This window comes from Gastrolobium bilobum, unplaced genomic scaffold (genome assembly GCF_033153095.1).
Source record: "Gastrolobium bilobum isolate Gb01-03AN ecotype WA unplaced genomic scaffold, APGP_CSIRO_Gbil_v1 utg56199, whole genome shotgun sequence".
NCBI lineage: Eukaryota > Viridiplantae > Streptophyta > Magnoliopsida > Fabales > Fabaceae > Gastrolobium > Gastrolobium bilobum.
Genome location: NW_026895393.1, coordinates 49,037 through 59,433, shown reverse-complemented (window position 1 = coordinate 59,433; position 10,397 = coordinate 49,037). Strand labels below are relative to the sequence as shown.

Below are 10,397 nucleotides of genomic sequence, written 5' to 3'. Positions count from 1 at the left end.
ACCCACCTTGCTCTTTAGCACTACCAATCGTCTTTCCCGTGGCGAGATCCTGAAAAACACAGTGGGTAGGGAAGAAGGTTACAGTACAATTCAAATCTTTTGTAATTTTATGAATAGAAAGAAGATTCGTGGAGAATTTAGAAACATGAAGAGCATCTTTACGATGTAAGGACTGCTGTAAGTTTATGTTACCAGAACCCGCAACTGATGTATGTGAGCTATCAGCTATGGCTATTGGATGAGTTCCAATGGTAGGATAATAAGAAGTAAAGGGGTCAGCACAACAAGCCATATGATCAGTAGCACCATAATCAACAACCCAAGAATGTTTAAAATCAGTACATGAAGAAAGAAAAGAATAAGTTTTGGAGCTCATACCAGTCATAGCCAAAACATTAGTATCAGATAGCTTACTCAGAGAATTAAGGATGGTTCAGAGCCGTTCCAACTCATCTTGACGGAACGCAGGTTGGGTCTCATTAGGTGCAGGAGCTATTTCAGAGGAAGTAAAATGTGCTTGACCACGCATCCTTACCATCTTTTCTAAGACCGTTTGCTTTCCATGGAGGCGAAAGCATAGATCTTTGATATGACCCGTTCTTTTACAATAAGAACACCAGAGATCATCTTTCTTAGGTCTAGAAGATGCACCATCAGAAAATTTTGTGAAGGAGTTCTTTTGAGAAGAACCATCCTTTTTTGTTGAAATCATAGTAGACCCATCAGTGGGATTAGAATCAGAAGGATTTGGAGTAGTAACTTTAGATGAGAGCATAATGGACCCTTCACACACTTTGGTATCCATCATGACAACCCTGCGACTTTCTTCACCCCTGACAATGTGAAAAACTTCAGAAAGAGACGGTAATTTTTCCTTACCAAGAATTTGAACTCGAATAGGGTCATATTCTGAGTTGAGACCACAAAGAAAATCATAGATCCTATGGCGTTCAATGGAGGTGGTCAGAGTGGCTGCATCCTTGCTACATTCCATCTTCAAATTCTCGTACTGATCAAGCTCAGTCCATAACTTATTCATAATACCATAATATTCTGTTATAGAGAGAGAACCTTGCTTGGTAGAAAAAATCCGATCATAACAAGTGGCAGCATCTTGCTTCATTGAATAGGTCTGCTTAAGAACGTTCCAGATCTCAAGAGCAGTAGGTAAAAACATGCAGTGTTGACTAACCTCAGGAGTCATAGAGTTCCATAGCCACGTCATAATAAGTGAGTCTTCATCATCCTAATCAGCAAATGTTGGAGTTGTTTTGGCAGGAACAGGTCCTTCAATATGAGCAACTTTACGGCGTCCTTTGAGAATGGTACGAACAACCTGGGACCATTGTAAATAATTCTTTCCATTCAGACGATAATTCTGATGAAGAGCAGGAAGATCATTGTGACCAAGAGGGGTCACCACAAACTGTGTAGAAGAATTTGTAGTTGTGTTTGCAAGGGTTGATTCAGTGTCAGAGGCCATACTGCAAAAAACTAGTCAAAGAAAAGCTCCAAGAAGCCAAAAATTACGGAAAAAATACCAAACGACGTCCGATCAGAGGAGAAAGCACGGATCCAGAAAGAGGATGAAGAGACGATCAGAACGGCAGTGGTCCGCGGTCAAAATAAGGCTGCACGCGCCTCCACGCACCGGTGGAAGTGGATGCGCGTGGGCTTCACGCGCTGGAGTTTGGGTGGCGCGTGAGAGCGCGTGGGCTGTCTTCTCCGGCTGAAATTTTTTGCACCGTGGTCGTCCAGCGAGCGCGGCTGTGTCTGTTGCTAGTCGGAGTAAAAAATCCACCAGAAAAGGGTCCAAAACGCGATGAACAGGTTCTGTGTACGGTGGTTGCAGTGTTCTGTTGCAAGTGTTCTCGTTGTTTTTGCTGTGCGGAGACAGAAAAAGGAAGAGGAACAGTGGAACAGTGGTCTTCTCGGTCCAAGAGGTCCCCGGAAAATTTTTCCGGTGGCGGCTGATGGCAGCGAGAGACGAAAAAAAAGAATAAAAAGTTTCGTAGGCGCGGAAGCAGAGCCCTCAGGATCGAGAGCTCTGATAATAGAGACCTCTTTGTATCAGATTATTTACACAATTAATAATATTTTGTGATTACCCTTTTTCAAGTTGGTATCAGAGTCTCGTGTCTCGGGTTCGATCCTCGCCGCCCCTCACTTTCTTTCAAGTGGAATTTCTTTGTTCGCACAGGTAGGTGGGCCTGTGCATTGTCCACTCTTCAAGCCTAGTGGGCTCTCGTGTGAGGGAGCGTGTTGAAGATATATAGTCCCACATTGGTTGTATTTGCAACTAATGTGGAGTTTATAAGACGTTGAGCACTCCCACCCTATGAGCTAGCTTTTGGGGTAGTGTATTCCAAGGTTCTTTACCAAAACATTGAAAAAATATATTCCACACAATGAAAAAATTTACCAAAACATTGAATCATAGTACACAAATAAAAAACTAAACTACACTAAACCCGTAGTCTCATAGTACACAGATCAGTCCGTGCGTATCACATTTCAGGCAAATTTTATTACTTGGCACAAAAAAACAAATAACATTCAAGAGTAAAACACACAAGTATTCAGGGATCAATTCAAAATTGATAACACATCGTGCACCAAAAACAATATAAAGACAACACTTCAATATTGTAAGATATAGGAGTGACTAGCGAGCCTCATATATTCATATTAGTCAATATGTTCTTAACAGATATTAGTTAATCCAACAGAAATCAAAAGGGTAGCTAACCTTGTAGTTTCTAAATTCCAAAAAAACATTACTAAGTAGCCTATTCAAACACTCCACCAAACAGAGAGCAAACATCAACACTAAAATTACATCAAAGATGTTAAGACTATCTCCAAGTGTACCACACAAGTTAAAAGAATTCAGGGAACATTACAGAAATTAACCGAAGCAATCCTGGAATATCTATATCAACCACTCAAAATTTGTTATACAATAAAAAATAAAAAATAAAAATTACGAAGGGCTGTGAAATTGTGAATCCTATCTACAATGACATTTGTTCCCTTCACAATTTCTTTCTACCCAAAGAAACTCCACCCTATAATTTCTTGAACTCTCATAAGATAGAAATTCCTTGTTTTTGCCTCCCCAGCTTTCCCCTCAGTGTTATCTTCACCTAATCCCTTATAAAGAAGAAATAAAATAAAATTGCTTCTCCTTACTATCAGGATTGTGCAGCTGAACCACGTTTACAGGGAAGACAATACCTGTGCTGATTATGTAGCTACGTATGCATTGAACTTGCTTTTCGGAACACAATTTATTCAGCACCTCCTCTAAAGCTGAATATCGGAACACAATTTATTCAGCACCTCTTCTAAAGCTGATTCTGCTCATAACTGTGATGTAAAGAAGGTTGGAATATTCCAGTTAGTATGTAGTTAACTTCTTATTTTTTGGGCTTTGAGCCTCTTACTTCAAAAAAAAATGTACACACAAATCACTAGTTACACTTCTTGGAATTGTTTAAAATCGAAAGGCTTCTCACGTACTCTTCATATCAGCCACTAGTTACATCTTGCGGTACTGTTTCATCAGTACCTCAAGATGTAGCACAGGAACAGACTTAGAGAAGCTAGAAAGTTTCTCATAAAGCCAAATGGAGCGCTCATAAATCATGAAGTTATATACTGTCTAACTTTCCTGCCGCTTTACTTAAATCCTTCTTTCTTATAATTTATTTAGCTCAAGTATTTTTATACTTATCCAAATAACTAGAATCCATAAATGAAGCTCAAAGATGAAGCGTTTGTTATGAAAGTGAATGGGGTGCTTATGATGCATTTAACAACAAATGACGAAGTAATATCTAAAGTGTTATAATACTTACATGTGTTATTTTTTATTTTATTTTTGTTTGGTAATTTACAGGAAGTGGCAACAAAGTAAAAGGTTAGGAACATATATGTACTAAGACTTCAACCGTCCTATGGTTGAGGTTAGCCAAAGAAGACACTTGCCACCAGCTCAATGAACAAAGTCAATGATTCTAAAATGACTTATCCCTTCAACCTTAGATTGAGTTCTAATGATTATAAGGAACAAAAGTAAAGATAAACAACGATAGTAAAGAAAATGTTTTTGAAGATCTTATATTTTGAAAATATAAAGGGAACAATAGATTAACAAAGATAAACTCTTACCAAGTGATAAAAGGCGTAGGCTTGGGTGATATTTTCCCCATTCTTGGTTCGTTCCTAAGACTCAGCACCACTTCTTACACTGAAGTTTACTCCGGGTGCTCTTTCATCTTCTTTGATACAGATTCTTCTACCACCAAGTTTTGCTACTTAGTGTCTCCTGGACATATTCCTATGCCAAACTACCTTAGGAGTCCCATTAAGATTAAGACCCAAGAGAGATTATCTTGTCCCTTATCCTTAAGGTGACTGTAAGAACTGCTAAGGAGCAACTCTGCACACAATAGATGTTTTCCCTTTCCGGAAATTAATCTCTTCCGAGAGCTACTACTCTATGACTTCTCTTGAAGCTATTCAAACAAAACAATATGACTGGAAAGCATCATAAACTTCATTGATAGAAATGAGCCAAAATACATAAGTTCAAACCAAGAAGGGTACTTCTACTTCCCCTTGCCTACTTGAGAAGTTTTTAGTTCATACTAAGGAGCATTACTAAAGAAAAATAAACTAAGAAAAACATAAAACCTAAACTAAAGTTTTTAGATAATATCAGTCTCATTTTCATTTTCCTCTCGTAGTTCTCTTTCATTATTGTCCCTCCTCTGTTACCTATCACAATTCAACCCAAAAGCTTAAGTTGTTGAGTGAAAGTCACATTAATAGTTTTATATATTATGTTTTTAACACACTTCCTTACGCAAGAGCTTTTTGCATAGGTCCTTTTTTTTTTTTTGGTTACTTCGTCTTGACTTTTTATTTTTATTAGAAATCAGGGGCAATGAGGATCGAACTCGTAACCACTTGGTCGGTCACAAAGGCTTTGATTCCATGTAAAGAACTTATTCAATCCGAAAGCTATAGAGTGAAAGCCACATTAATGGTTTTATATGTATCTCTCTAAAAAAACAAAAATAAAATAGAGATATCTTCACCAACTAACAGGACGCGAACAATAAATGTATGTCGGGCTTGTCTGATCTATACAAAGCAAATATGCCAGTCAGATCTATATATATATCAGTATAATAAATAGAAAAGGAGGGAGTTCATGAAGCTTGAGCAATGAATATTTCATCCAAGCCATTGAAGTCACTTGTTTGGTACTCAACAAAACTGTGTCTGTTGCAGTCAAAAAAGGCAAAAAAACACTTTTTCGAATACCAAACATTTTATCCAAAGGTCACTATGAGTAGCTTTGACAATTTCTCAATCAAAACACCAGTCTTTAATAGAAATTGATTGGCTGCTCAATAAAACTTCTTTAAACTTTTTCCCTCGTCCTTATTTTCCTATGTCAGAACCTCAATGTTGAATCTACTGAGATGCTAATGTTAGGCACACAATTTATTGGACCCCCCAAAAAATAAGAAAAAATATAATTTTCTAATTTATACTATAAGAAAATAGTCATTGTATGATTGTGTTAAACAAAAATTATACCACATAAAAACTTGGAAACTAAAGTTAATGATGACATAAAGAGACAGGAAATCATGGATGATTTAACTCTATCACCACTGACATTATATTATAGAATATGAATCAGTAATCACCTCTGGAGGCGTATAACAACATTGCTCACTAGCCTCAATGTATATCTCAATGTGCAAACCTCCATGTGCTTTTAATGGTGAAAAGGTACCCCTTAATATCTCCATTAAACCAAAGTATTATCCTTAAAAGTTAATTACGGAGATATAAATGACGCAAGTATGTTTACCTCACTCACTGGTGTATCACAACTCAAGCTTGTCATTGTAGAATTCTGAATCACAAAAAACTTCAGAAAATGCCTGACAAAATGAATTAGTCTTATTTATCCATCTTTACTAATACTCATTTTCCTCTTTGTTGAAATAATATAGCAGCCTATTGAGATTATTACTAAGTAGAATAGGCTATTGCAAATTATGAAGTCAAGATAATTTACTAAGACGCTACAGAAATCAAAATTTACTAGAGTATTTTGTACTTATTCACAATCTAATGGCTTTCAATTTTCTAACGCAAGCAATTTATTTTTATTTTTGTTGTGACTACTCAAACAACAAATTGAATTATTGTAAATTTTCTTCTTGAAAAAAAATCAATCATGCACCTCTATCCAGCACTCTAGTCTTAGTACTCCTCTTCTTTTGTTCCATTTATGTAAAAGATCACAATAAATACAGCAACTAAAATTAGTTAAAGTGATATAGCACACCACAAGAAAATTTACCTTCGACACTAGTGATGCCCCAACTGCGATGATACCATTGAATGTGAATCCTAATTCACAGTATCATCCAAAGACTGCATTGCTGGAGCAGGAAGAAAGGAAAACAACTGCATGCCCAGATCCACATGTGTGACAATAAACCCATACGTTGTTGCTGTTGCACAAGTTGTGTCTTAGAAACTTCCATGTTACTATTGAGGTGCATCCACTAATCTATGCCTTTTCAGTAAGGGGAGGTTTTGTAATTCTGATCTATTGAGATCATCTTCGAATTTTCTCTTTCCATAAGGATCAGTGAGTCGAATATCCTCCGTGTTACTTTTTTGTTTGAATACATGGATTCCGCATTCTGTAAAGATTGAGCCCTTAACCTCCATATGGTTCCATTTGTTTCCAGGAGACAATCCATCTAGATTATCATTCCGTTTTACCTTTTGCAGATCAAAAATATAAGTATGAACCACATCCACTCCATAAGAAACATAAAGTGCAGCATCGGTTTCAGAATTATAAAGATGTGGATCAAGGCAAAGTTGGTTGCCATTGATGATCACAGTAGGCATAAAGTTCAAAGCGCGATGCCAAAGAAGACATAGAGCTATGGCAGGGAATTTGTTACGAAACCAGAAAGAAATTGGCCGTCCCGTGGTGCGGTGTTCAAACCACACTGGAATTCTTGCTCCTGGCAAATAAAACTCGGTGTTTCCAGCCTCATGCAGTTCCTGTTAGTCATAAATAGTTCATAAGTTTAGCAACATTAAGTACACTATCAAACATCAAATCAAATACATAAAAAAAAAACCTGATTCAGTAGCTTGTTTCTACTCAAGGAAGTCAAGGATTTGCAGTTTCTTGCAGACAAAACTTTTAAGCTTGGTGGAATCCCTCTAACTTCTTGAAGAAGCTTGCAATCATTCAAATTAAGCTTCCTTAAAAAGTGACATTCTTTGATGCATTCGGGAATAACTGTGAAACTACTACACGATAGGTTTAATTCTTTCAAATTAGAAAACCACGTGAGGCCTATTGCAAGAAGTTCATCTGACAGGTTGCACCATGGGAGTTCAAGATGTCCTAAGGTTGAAGACACCATTGACCTCACTCTTTCTTCACCCCCTTCCTTTTTTGTCAATGGACACACTTCCCATCCATTACCGACGATCAGATCCAGTTCTTGTGTTACGACAATGTTACTAGATAACTGAACAATTCCCTGGTCACCAAGATAGAAGCTACGAAGCCGAGTAAGATCTTGAAATGAAAATGGCAATTCTTTGATGGGAGTTTTGTACAAGTCAAGATTTTTTATGTTTTCCATCTTTCCCAATATTTCCGGAAAACTCTCAAGTCTACAGCAATATGAAAGATGGAGTTCTTCAATAGAAGTCAATTTCAGGGGAGGCAAACCTCTAAGCTTGATGCAACCCGAAAAATTCAAGTATCTAAGTTTATCTAGCAACCCAACCGAATCGTGAATTGTATTAAATTCCTACAACTTTGAGAAGAAATTTTTTCTAAATTTGGGAGACCAGACACATCAGGTATCTGTGTAATACATTTACTATTGTCAAAATTCAAAACTTTTAGATTCACAAACTTCTGCAAAAAAAGAAAGAAAAGGAACCAAGTAAATAATCTTAAAAATGAAATAATTAATACACAAGATCAAGGAAAATTAACTCATTACACTTGCCTTTATTAAGCCACCCAATTCGTGTGATGTAAAGGAACTATCGTTTATCTTGCATATAGCTAGTTCCCTTGGATGAAAATCAGATGGCATATACTGTGAAGGACATCCTTGCCACTCCAGAACCCTTAAATTATTTGGAAGATGTTCAGGGCCTTTGGAAAAATGACCTTTTCTAACAATAAGTGTTCTGAGGTTTTTCATCTTCTCAAAGGCCTTTCCATCCCATTCTACTATTACTTCTTTGCCCAAATATATGATTTCAATTTCATTAGTTCCCTATCATCACAAAAAGCATAAATTAGCCACAGTACATGTATTTACCTAAGTCTTCAACACACAAATTTAGAGAAATTTACATATTATAAAGGGTAAAAAAACAATTGTGATGTGAGCATATAATAGTCAAAAGAGATAAATCAAGGTTGAAGATGAAAAATCAAACTATCCATTTCAATTTTACTCACTGTATTTTCTTCTAAAACTTGAACTATATCTCTGGAAAACCATAACCTGCTGCGTTTCCCTGGCTCTTTCGGTGATTCCTGTCGTACAACTTCTTTACCCATATTCTCTATCAAGTCATGTAGTGTCACCAGACCAGAGCTAATCTTTATGAGAGATTTATCTGCCAACACTCCAATGTGATATTTCATGCAGTCACGATGATGAGCACAGAGTATATCTTCGACCTCCCCCAATTCATATCCTTTGAAGCAACAAGCAATGTCAAGAAAAACACTCTTCTCTTCTTCCTCCAAAGCATCAAAGCTTACTTTAAGTATCTCTTGGATCTTTTTATTAGGAGTTCTTTCGTACAGATGTAATGCAGAGTTCCATTCATCTATACTTTTTCCAAACAAGTTGCAACCTATTACTTCCAAAGCCAATGGAAGTCCACAAGCATAAGTTACTGCACGGTTTAAAATGTTATTGTAACTTGGATCAACTTGTTTATTTTTAAAAGCTTTCCACCTAAACAATTCAAGAGCTTCTGTATTATTTAACCCATCCACCTCGTATGTTCTTTCAACCCCATGACTTGCTAGCAAATGTATGTCCCGAGTGGTAATGATCACTCTACTGCCACGACCAAACCAATTATATCCTCCAACCAGGGCCTCTAGTTGCTCTATTTTGTCAACATCATCTAGAATCAAAAGAACCTTCTTTTGCTGGAGCCTATGCTGTATTATTGAAATTCCTTGTTTGACACTTTTTAACTCAATTTTCTTCACTCCAACCATTTCAGAAAGAAGGATCTCCTGGAGATATCGTAACCCTTTTTTGTTTGAATTTTCTCTCACATTTTCAAGAAAACATAAACCATCAAAGTTGTCAGCGATCAAATTATAAACAGCCAGAGCTAGTGTTGTTTTACCAACACCACCAATTCCATAAATCCCTACCATATGGACGCCATCATTAGATCCAACATCCAGAAGCAACTTTACTTTTAGCACTCGTGACTCTAGTCCAACCGGATAATCCGCAACATGTAAAGGAGCACGATTAATCTTGCTGGAGACCAATTCAACAATCCTCCCAATAAAATGGTATTCATATCCATCCCTATTCAAGCAGAGAAGTTTGTGTGAAGTCAAACTAAATGCCTGATATACATGTCTTGATACTTATATCATTACGATTCAAATTGTTTGATATAGAATGATTTAACATATTCAAGGTTAACAAGCATTTCTTTTCTCTTTAAATCTTAACACTAAATCGTTAGCCAAATGAAAACTAATAAAACAAAATAAGGTAAAAGATTGTTGAAGTGAGTGAGGTACCCATGTTTGAAATGAAAGCCAGACAAGTTAGCTACTTGCTGCAGAGTCATCTTCCATTTCAGCAACCTCTCCTTGTTATCCTTAAACCTCTCTTCATGCATAGCCAAGGCCTCACCATAAGTACCTGTATGCTTTCGCACATCAGAAGGATCCACGTCATAAAAAACCGGCAAAACCAACCGACCCTTTCCGTTAACGCAGTCAATGATCTTGGAAAGCTCATCTAAGCAAAATGAAGAAGATGCATAGTTCTTAGAGAGCACAATGATGGCAATTCTGGATTCTTCAATTGACTTGATAAGTGATGGTGTGATTTCCTCTCCTCTTTGAAGCTCCTCATCATCAATGAAGGTGTGGATTCCACTTTCATGAAGTGCTTTGTAGAGATAGCCAGTGAAACCGTAGCGAGTATCTATGCCTCTGAAGCTGAGGAAAACATCGTAGTTGAATCCGTAGGTGAAGGAAGAAGAGGATGATGACATAGCCATGAGATCGAAGAAAGCTTAGAATGAGAATAGATGAA

At 37.0% G+C, this 10,397-nt stretch overlaps 1 pseudogene; it reads right to left on the bottom strand.

Annotated features, from left to right (window-relative positions):
* Positions 1-6,446: 6,446 nt before the first annotated feature.
* On the bottom strand, positions 6,447-10,397 carry LOC133308938 (disease resistance protein RUN1-like; annotated as a pseudogene).